Consider the following 11372-nt stretch of genomic DNA (forward strand, 5'->3'; position numbering starts at 1 on the left):
CAGGATAGAAAGCCCAGAGATAAACCCATGCACCTATGGTCACCTAATCTATAACAAAGGAGGCAAGAATATACAATGGAGAAAAGTTTCTTCAATAAGTGGTGCTGGGAAAACTGGATAGCTACATGTAAAAGAATGAAATCAGAATACTCCCTAACGCCATATACAAAAATAAACTCAAAATGGATTAAAGACCTAAATGTAAGGCCAGACACTATAAAGCCCTTAGAGGAAAATATAGGCAGAACACTCTTTGACATAAATAGCAGCAAGATCTTTTTTGACCCACCTCCTAGAGTAATGAAAATAACAAAAGTAAACAAGTGGGACCTAATGAAACTTAAAAGCTTTTGCACAGCAAAGGAAACCATGAACAAGACAGACAACCCTCAGAATGGGAGAACCCTCAGAATGGGAGAAAATATTTGCAAACGAAGCAACTGACAAGGGATTAATCTCCAAAACATACAAACAGCTCATACAGCTCAATATAAAAAAAAACCCAATCAAAAAATGGGCAGAAGATCTAAATACACATTTTTCCAAAGAAGACATACAGATGGCCAATAGGCACATGAAAAGATGCTCAACATCACAAATTATTAGAGAAATGCAAATCAAAACTACAATAAGGTACCACCTCACACCAGTCAGAATGGCCATCATAAAAAACTCTACAAATAACAAATGCCAGAGAGGGTGTGGAGAACAAGGAACCCTCTTGCACTGTTGGTAGGAATGTAAATTGGTACAGCCACTATGGAGAACAGTATAGAGGTTCCTTAAAAAACTTAGAGTTACCATATAATCCAGCAATGCCACACTGGGTATATAAATGAAAAATATGAAAACACTAATTTGAACAGATACAGGCAACCCAATGTTCATAACAGCATTATTTACAATTGCCAAGATATGGAAACAACCTGAATGTCCATTAACAGATGAATGGATAAAGAAAATGTGGTGTATATATACAATGGAAAATTACTCAGCCATAAAAAAGAAATGTTGCATTTGCAACAACGTGGATGGACTTGGAGGGTATTACGCTAAGTGAAATAACTCAGAAGAAGACAAATACTGTATTATATCACTTATAAGTAGAATCTAAAAAATAAACTAGTGAATGTAACAAAAAAGAAACAGACTCACAAATATAGAGAACGACCTAGTAGTTATCATGAAGAGACTGAAGGGGGGAGGGGCAAGTTATGGGTTGGGGATTAAGAGCTACAAACTAACCACTATGTATAAAATAAATAAGCTACAGGGACATATTGTATAACACAGGAAATATAGCCAATATTTTATAATAACTATAAATGGAGTATAACCTTTAAAATTATGAATCACTGTTGTATATCTCAAACATATAATATTGGACAGCAACTATACCTCAAATAAATAAAAATTTTAAAAGGTAACATACTCATTGTAAAAATACTGTAAAAACAGGAAAACACAAAGATTAAAAGATAACGTTTCAGGAAAAAAAAGACCTCTGTGAGAGGTCTCTATATGATCTACATAGATAGAAAAAATTATAAAACATTACTGAGACATTATAGTAGACCTAAATGAAGAAAAATACCATGTTCAAAGATTGGAAGACTTGATCTTGTTAATGACAGTTCTCCCAAAATTGCTACATACACTCAATACACTTCCAATTTCAATGCAATGCAAGTCTAGTCAAAATCTCAGCAGGTGTCTTTTGGAGAATGACAAGCTAATATTTATATTGAAATGCAAAACGCCAAGAACTGCAGACACTCTTAAAGAAAAATAAAAACAGGGTATCAGCTACAGCATTATACATATAAAGCTATGAAGCTTTAGTTAAAGTAGCGTAATATTGGTGCAGGAATGCAATGGAACAGAATAGAGGGCCCACAAAAAGACCATTCATTTGGTGACAGTATAGAACATTGGACAAAGGTCAGACTCTCACTAAAAGGTACAGGGGAAAGTTGTCATCCACATGGGGGAAAACACATAACTAAGTACTATGTCACAGTATAAAGAAGAATCAAGGGGCTTCCCTGGTGGGGCACAGTGGTTGAGAGTCCACCTGCCAATGCAGGGGACATGGGTTCGTGCCCTAGTCCGGGAAGATCCAACATGCCGCAGAGCGGCTGGGCCCGTGAGCCATGGCCGCTGAGCCTGCGCTTCCGGAGTCTGTGCTCCGCAACGGGAGAGGCCACAACAGTGAGAGGCCTGTGTACCGCAAAAAAAAAAAAGAAGAATCAAATCCAAGTAGACTAAAAACTTAGCTGTGAAAGTCAAAACTACAGGTTTGTTCATTTAACTGAGGTATAATTAAATGCAACATTGTATCCATTTCCAGTGTACAACTTCATGATTCAATATTTGTATCAAAATTTTTAGAAGAAAATACCTCGTGACATCCAGGTGGGAAAAGATTTGTCCAATACTAAATGAAAAGACTGAAAAATTCAACTGCCATGAAATTAAGAAATTCAATTAAGATGCAAAATGAGTGATAAGTCACAAAGTGGGAGAGGATATTTGAAAAACAAATAAATGATAAATAGCTGGTATCCAGAATCCAGCAAAAAATTCCTACAAATCTATTTTTTAAAAGACCGCCTAGGGACTTCCCTGGTGGTCCAGTGGTAAAGAATCCGCCATACAATGCAGGGGACGTGGGTTCAATCCCTGGTCCAGGAACTAAGATCCCACATGCCATGGGGCAACTAAGCCTGTGCACCACAACTACTGAGCCCATGCACCTCAACAAGAGAGCCCATTCACCGCAAACTCTAGATCCCATGCACTCTGGAGCCCACGCGCCACAACTACACAGCCCACGTGCCCTGGATCCCCTGCACCACAACTAGAGAGAGAAAACCCACACACCACAACTCGAGAGAAGCCCACATGCCGCACTGAAGAGCCCGTGTGCTGCAATGACAGATCCCACATGCCTCAATGAAGGTCCCACATGCCACAGCTAGACCTGACGCAGCCAAAAAAAAATAATAAAAATAAATTAATAAAATAAAAGACAGCCTATTGGACAAAAGGGCAAACCCTTGAATAAGGAATTCACTAAAGGAATGATCAATAAACATGAAAATGTTATCACCTTATTTGTAACCAGGAAAAATGCAAATTAAAATTAATGTGAGATAACACTATATGCCCACTAGCTTGGCAATAATTTCAAAGTTTGAAAATATCAAGTGTTGACAAGGGTATGGAGGAACAGAAACTCTCACTGTTGTTGGTGTAAGTATAAATTAGTAAAACCACTTCAGAAAACAGCTGGCATTTATCTAGTAAAGTTGAATATACTACACACACTACAGTTGAAGATATTTAAGATATTCATGCATATGGACACCAGGATACATGCTGGTAATACATTTACACAGCAGTATAATTGGCTTTGGTGCCAAGCAAGAAACAAGCAAAATGTCCATTAATAGTAGAATGGATAAATAAACGTTGGTATAGTCATACTCTAATACTCTGATACCATACAGGGGTGAAAATAATAAACTACAGCTACATGCAACATGGATGATTCTTACATGACGTTGAATGAGAAATACACATACATGAAATACATATTATGTTAATTCCATTTACATAAAGTGTTAAACCAGGCAAAATGAAACTACACTTTTTAGAGATGCATATACAAGCATAAATCTATAAGGAAGCAAAGATTATTACAATTAAAGTCAGGATAGTGGTTAACTTTGGAGAAACAGAAAAGGTTGTGATCAGGAAGAGAAAGGAACTTCCAAGGTGCGGGCAACATTCTATTTCTTGAACTTTGTAATATGGGTGTTCACTTTATTTATCAAACTGTTCAGAAGTGTTGAAATGTAATTTTCAGCATGTATACTATATTTTACAACATAAAAAGTATTAAAATAAAATGGCTCTTACTTTCAAAGAAACTCAAAGACAACTTTAAAACAACTGTCTCAACAAAATTTTCCATGTGGACTGGAAGTAGTGATTATGTTACCATACTCTTGTATTGCATGTTGTGTCCTAGTTTCACAAAGAAAAAGATCTTATTAGTATATAAAAATGAGCATAACTCCAACTTCTGCTTCCATCTTCAGATAACTATATTCTCCCTGGGAGCTATTTTCACATGGCTGTCTTCCTATAATGAGACTATTAGTATATAAAAATCAGCTGTTCTCTGGAAATTAACTGCATTTATAGAAACTACAAGTATAGAGAAATCTATTACTAAAATTCAAACACTTTTTCAAGGTCACCCAAATATGAAATAGATATACCTCTAGGAATCCACAAGACACCCAGTGATATGTTCTAAAGCTTTTAATCCTATTCAGTTTACATTTCTTAAGAGCTTATTTATTATTTTTGTTCAAACAGTATTTTAATTTAAAAAACTACAAATTGTGATAACTGAGATAATGTAAAAATAACTGTGTTCTCTATTAGTCAGCAATTACTTCAATAATTGCTGCATAACTACCACAAAACTAAATGGCTTAAAATAGCAACCATTTATTCCTTGATCTTTGGTTTTGTTAAGCAGAAAATAAATGTAATATTGTTAAGCAGGAAAAAATGCCAGATGAAGATGAAAATGAAGCACACTGCTTTAAATATTTTTATAATAGTTTGTTTTGAAAATGTCAAACATAGCAAAACGTTGGAAGAACTGTGTAGGGAGCATCCATAATTCACCTTCACCACAAACATTCTGATTGCTATATTTGCTCTATCACATAACTATCTTACCAATCAATTCATCAATATATCTTGTTTTTTATGCATTTCAAACTTCTAAGACGTAGCTATCAGTAAACTTCATCCCTAAACACTTAAACACCCATATTGCTAAGTAGAGGTACTGATATTTCTTTACATTTTTAAGGTAAAATTTACATGAAGTGAAATGCACAAATCTTAACATTTGATGTGATTTCACAAATGCATACACCTGTGTAATAAAGCCCTCTCAAGGATTAGAACATTTCAGTTATCCCAGGAATTTTCTTTATGCTCTGTATATTAATACTGATACCACTATAGGCAACCATTGTTTTGAATTTCTTATCAGAATAGTTTATCTCATTCTAGAATTTTGTATAAATAGAATATTACAGTCTATTCTCTTTTGGCTTCTTTCACTTGCATGATTATTTTGAGGTTGATCCAACTTACTGTGTATATCAGTAATTTATTGTGCACGTTCTCTATTTACTTCTTAATCTTCTGTCTAGTTGAGCCATTTACTATTGAAAGAGGGGTACTGAAGACTCCAAATATTTTGATAGAACTATTTCTCCCTTGAATTCTCCATTTTTGCTTCATATATTTTGGAGTATTGTTAAGTGTGTGTTATGGTTGAACTGTGTTCCACCAAAATGATGTGTTTAAGTCCCAACCTCTAGTACCTCACATTGTGACCTTATTTAGAAATAAGGTGACTGCAGATGTATCTGTTAATCCCATACTCCTAATTTATAAGCCCCTCCCGTTTGGTAACCATAAATTCAGTTCCTGGAATCATATTTGATTTCCTTTATCAGTGTTTTATAGTTCCCAGTGTGTAAGTCTTTCATCTCATTGGTTAGGTTTATTCCTAGGTTTTTTGGTGTTTTCTTTTTTTTGATGTGATTTTAAATGGGATTTTTAATTTTTAATTTCTTATTCAGGTATTTCACTGTTAGTGTAAAGAAATGCAACAGATTTCTATATATTAATCTTGTACCCTGCTACCTTGCTGAATTTGTTTATCAGTTCTAGTAGTTTTTGTGTGGAGTCTTTAGGGTTTTCTATATATAGTATCATGTCATTTGCATATAATGACAATTATACCTCTTTCCTTCTGATTTGGATATATTTTATTTCTTTTTCTTGTCTGATTGCTGTGGCTAGGATTGCCAATACTATGTTCAATAGAAGTGGTGAGAGTGGGCATCCCTGTCTTGTTCCAGAATTTAGAAGGAAGGCTGTCAGTTTTCACCATTGAGTGTTATGTTGGCTGTGGGTTTGTCATAAATAGCTTTTATTATGTTGAGATATATTCCGTCTATACCCACTTTGGTAAGAGTTTTTATCATGAATGGATGTTGAATTTTGTAAACTACCTTTTCTGTGTCTGTTTACCATGTGGATTTTGTCTTTCCTTTTGTTAATGTGGTGTATCACACTGATTGATGTATGTATGAACAATTCTTATGAACCTGGAATGAATCCAACTTAATCATGCTGTAGATCTTACGTATTTTTGGATTCAGTTTGCTAATATTTTCTTGAGGATTTCTACATCTATATTCATCACAGATATTCGTCACTAATTTTTTTTCTAGTGTTTTTGGTTTTGGTATGACAGCAATGGTGGCCTCAAAAAATAAATTTGGAAGTGTACACTCCTGTTAAATTTTTTGTAATAGTTTGAGAAGGATAGGTATAAATTGTTTTTTGTATGTTTGGTAGAATTCCCCAGTGAACCCATTTGGTTCTGGAGATTTGTTTGCAGGGAGTTTTTTTTTTTTCAATTACAGATTCTATTTCCCTTCTAGTGATCAGTCTGTTCAAATTATGTTTCTAAGTGACTCAGTTTTTTTAAATTTAAAAAAAATGATTTATTTATGGCTGTCTTGGGTCTTTGTTGCTGTGCACAGGCTTTCTCTATATGCAACAAGTGGATGCTACTCCTAGTTGTGGTGTGCTGGCTACCCATTGCAGTGGCTTCTCTTGTTGCGGAGCATCGCCTCTAGGCACACGGGTTTCACTAGTTGTGGCTTGTAGGCTCTAGAGCACAGGCTCAGTAGTTGTGGTACACAGGCTTAGTTACTCCACGGCATGTGGGATCTTCCCAGACCAGGGCTCGAACCCATGTCCCCAGCATTGGCAGGTGGATTCTTAACCACTGTGCAACAAGGGAAGTCCCTCTAATTGACTCAGTTTTGATAGGCTGTATATTTCTAGAAACGTGTCCATATTTTCTAGGTTGTCCAATTTGTTGTCATGTAATTCTTCACAGTATTATCTTATGATCTTTTTTTAACTCTGTAGTCTCAGCTGTTATTTCTCCTGTTTCATTTCTTATTTTATTTGGGAGCTCTCTCTTCTTGGTGAGCTTGGATAGATGTTTGTCCTTTTTGATTTTTATTTATTTATTTATTTATTTTTATTACTTTCTGCTTTATAACAAAGTGAATCAGTCATACATATACATCTGTTCCCAAATCCCTTCCCTCTTGTGTCTCCCTCCCTCCCACCCTCCCTATCCCACCCCTCCAGGCGGTCACAAAGCACCGAGCTGATCTCCCTGTGCTATGCGGCTGCTTCCCACTAGCTATCTACCTTATGTTTGGTACTGTATATATGTCCATACCTCCCTTTCACTTTGTCACAGCTTACCCTTCCCCCTCCCCATATCCTCAAGTCCATTCTCAAGTAGGTCTGTGTCTTTATTCTCGTTTTACCCCTAGGTTCTTCATGACATTTTTTTTCTTAAATTCCATATACATGTGTTAGCATACGGTATTTGTCTTTCTCTTTCTGACTTCCTTGACTCTGTATGACAGACTCTAGGTCTATCCACCTCATTACAAAAAGCTCAGTTTCATTTCTTTTTATGGCTGAGTAATATTCCATTGTATATATGTGCCACACCTTCTTTATCCATTCATCCGATGATGGACACTTAGGTTGTTTCCAGCTCCGGGCTATTGTGAATAGAGCTGCAATGAACATTTTGGTACATGTCTCTTTTTGAATTATGGTTTTCTCAGGGTATATGCCCAGTAGTGGGATTGCTGGGTCATATGGTAGTTCTATTTTTAGTTTTTTAAGGAACCTCCATACTGTTCTCCATAGCGGCTGTACCAATTCACATTCCCACCAGCAGTGCAAGACTGTTCCCTTTTCTCCACACCCTCTCCAGCATTTATTGTTTCTAGATTTCTTGATGATGGCCATTCTGACTGGTGTGAGATGATATCTCATTGTACTTTTGATTTGCATTTCTCTAATGATTAATGATGTTGAGCATTCTTTCATGTGTTTGTTGGCAGTCTGTATATCTTCTTTGGAGAAATGCCTATTTAAGTCTTCTGCCGATTTTTGGATTGGGTTGTTTGATTTTTTGCTATTGAGCTGCATGAGCTGCTTATAAATTTTGGAGATTAATCCTTTGTCAGTTGCTTCATTTGCAAATATTTTCTCCCATTCTGAGGGTTGTCTTTTCGTCTTGTTTATGGTTTCCTTTGCTGTGCAAAAGCTTTGAAGTTTCATTAGGTCCCATTTGTTTATCTTTGTTTTTATTTCCATTTCTCTAGGAGGTGGGTCCAAAAGGATCTTGCTGTGATTTATGTCATAGAGTGTTCTGCCTATGATTTCCTCTAAGAGTTTGATAGTTTCTGGCCTTACATTTAGGTCTTTAATCCATTTTGAGCTTATTTTTGTGTATGGTGTTAGGGAGTGATCTAATCTCATACTTTTACATGTCCCTGTCCAGTTTTCCCAGCACCACTTATTGAAGAGGCTGTCCTTTCTCCACTGTACATTCCTGCCTCCTTTATCAAAGATAAGGTGACCATATGTGCATGGGTATATCTCTGGGCTTTCTATCCTGTTCCATTGATCTATCTTTCTGTTTTTGTGCCAGTACCACACTGTCTTGATTACTGTAGCTTTGTAGTATAGTCTGAAGTCAGGGAGCCTGATTCCTACAGCTCTGTTTTTCGTTCTCAAGATTGCTTTGGCTATTTGGGGTCTTTTGTTTTTCCAAATTGTGAAATTTTTTGTTCTAGTTCTGTGAAAAATGCCAGTGGTAGTTTGATAAGGATTGCATTGAATCTGTAGATTGCCTTGGGTAGTAGAGTCATTTTCACAATATTGATTCTTCCAATCCAGGAGCATGGTATATCTCTCCATCTATTTGTATCATCTTTAATTTCTTTCATCAGTGTCTTATAACTTTCTGCATACAGGTCTTTTGTCTCCTTAGGTAGGTTTATTCCTAGATATTTTATTCTTTTTGTTGCAGTGGTAAATGGGAGTGTTTTCTTGATTTCACTTTCAGATTTTTCATCATTTGTGTACAGGAATGCCAGAGATTTCTGTGCATTAATTTTGTATCCTGCTACTTTACCAAAGTCATTGATTAGCTCTAGTAGTTTTCTGGTAGCATCTTTAGGATTCTCTATGTATAGTATCATGTCATCTGCAAACAGTGACAGCTTTACTTCTTCTTTTTCAATTTGGATTCCTTTTATTTCCTTTTCTTCTCTGATTGCTCTGGCTAAAACTTCCAAAACTATGTTGAATAAGAGTGGTGAGAGTGGGCAGCCTTGTCTTGTTCCTGATCTTAGTGGATATGGTTTCAGTTTTTCACCATTGAGGATGATATTGGATGTGGGTTTGTCATATATGGCCTTTATTATGTTGAGGAAAGTTCCCTCTATGCCTACTTTGTGGAGGGTTTTTATCATAAATGGGTCTTGAATTTTGTCGAAAGCTTTCTCTGCATCTATTGAGATGATCATGATTTTTCTTCTTCAATTTGTTAATATGGTGTATCACATTGATTGATTTGCATATATTGAAGAATCCTTGCGCTCCTGGGATAAACCCCACTTGATCATGGTGTATGATCCTTTTAATGTGCTGTTGGACTCTGTTTGCTAGTATTTTGTTGAGGATTTTTGCATCTATGTTCAACAGTGATATTGGCCTGTAGTTTTCTTTCTTTGTGACATCCTTGCCTGGTTTTGGTATCAAGGTGATGGTGGCCTTGTATTATGAGTTTGGGAGTGCTCCTCCCTCTGCTATATTTTGGAAGAGTTTGAGAAGGATAGGTGTTAGCTCTTCTCTAAATGTTTGATCGAATTTGCCTGTGAAGCCATCTGGTCCTGGGCTTTTGTTTGTTGGAAGATTTTTAATCACAGTTTCAATTTCAGTGCTTGTGATTGATCTATTCATATTTTCTATTTCCTCCTTCAGTCTTGGCAGGTTGTGCATTTCTAAGAATTTGTCCATTTCTTCCAGGTTGTCCATTTTATTGGCATAAAGTTGCTTGTAGTAATCTCTCATGATCTTTTGTATTTCTGCAGTGTCAGTTGTTACTTCTCCTTTTTCATTTCTAATTCTATTGATTTCAGTCTTCTCCCTTTTTTTCTTGATGAGTCTGGCTAATGGTTTATCAATTTTGTTTATCTTCTCAAAGAACCAGCTTTTAGTTTTATTGATCTTTGCGATCGTTTCCTTCATTTCTTTTTCATTTATTTCTGATCTGATCTTTATGATTTCTTTCCTTCTGCTAACTTTGGGATGTTTTTGTTCTTCTTTCTCTAATTGCTTTAGGTGCAGGATCAGGTTGTTTCCTCGAGATGTTTCCTGTTTCTTAAGGTGGGATTGTATTGCTATAAACTTCCCCCTTAGAACTGCTTTTGCTGCGTCCCATAGGTTTTGGGTCGTCGTGTCTCCATTGTCATTTGTTTCTAGGTATTTTTTTATTTCCTCTTTGATTTCTTCAGAGATCACTTCGTTTTTGAGTAGTGTATTGTTTAGCCTCCATGTGTTTGTATTTTTTGCAGATCTTTTCCTGTAATTGATATCTAGTCTTATAGCATTGTGGTCAGAAAAGATACTTGATACAATTTCAATTTTCTTAAATTTACCAAGGCTTGATTTGTGACCCAAGATATGATCTATCCTGGAGAATGTTCCATGAGCCCTTGAGAAAAATGTATATTCTGTTATTTTTGGATGGAATGTCCTATAAATATCAATTAAGTCCATCTTGTTTAAAGTATCATTTAAAGCTTGTGTTTCCTTTTTTATTTTCATTTTGGATGATCTGTCCATGGGTGAAAGTGGGGTGTTAAAGTCCCCTACTATGAGTGTGTTACTGTCGATTTCCCCTTTTATGGCTGTTAGTATTTGCCTTATGTATTGAGGTGCTCCTATGTTGGGTGCATAAATATTTACAATTGTTATATCTTCTTCTTGGTTCGATCCCTTGATCATTATGTAGTGTCCTTCTTTGTCTCTTCTAATAGTCTTTATTTTAAAGTCATTTTGTCTGATATAAGAATTGCTACTCCAGCTTTCTTTTGATTTCCATTTGCATGGAATATCTTTCTCCATCCCCTTACTTTCAATATGTATGTGTCTCTAGGTCTGAAGTGGGTCTCTTGTAGACAGCATATATATGGGTCTTGTTTTTGTATTCATTCAGCCAATCTGTGTCTTTTGGTGGGAGCATTTAGTCCGTTTACATTTAAGGTAATTATTGATATGTATGTTCCTGTTCCCATTTCCTTAATTGTTTTGGGTTCGTTATTGTAGGTCTTTTCCTTCTGTTGTGTTTCTTGCCTAGAGAAGTTCCTTTA

The sequence above is a fragment of the Mesoplodon bidens genome (assembly GCF_964165515.1).
Source record: "Mesoplodon bidens genome assembly, chromosome: 1".
Classification (NCBI taxonomy): Eukaryota; Metazoa; Chordata; class Mammalia; order Artiodactyla; family Ziphiidae; genus Mesoplodon; species Mesoplodon bidens.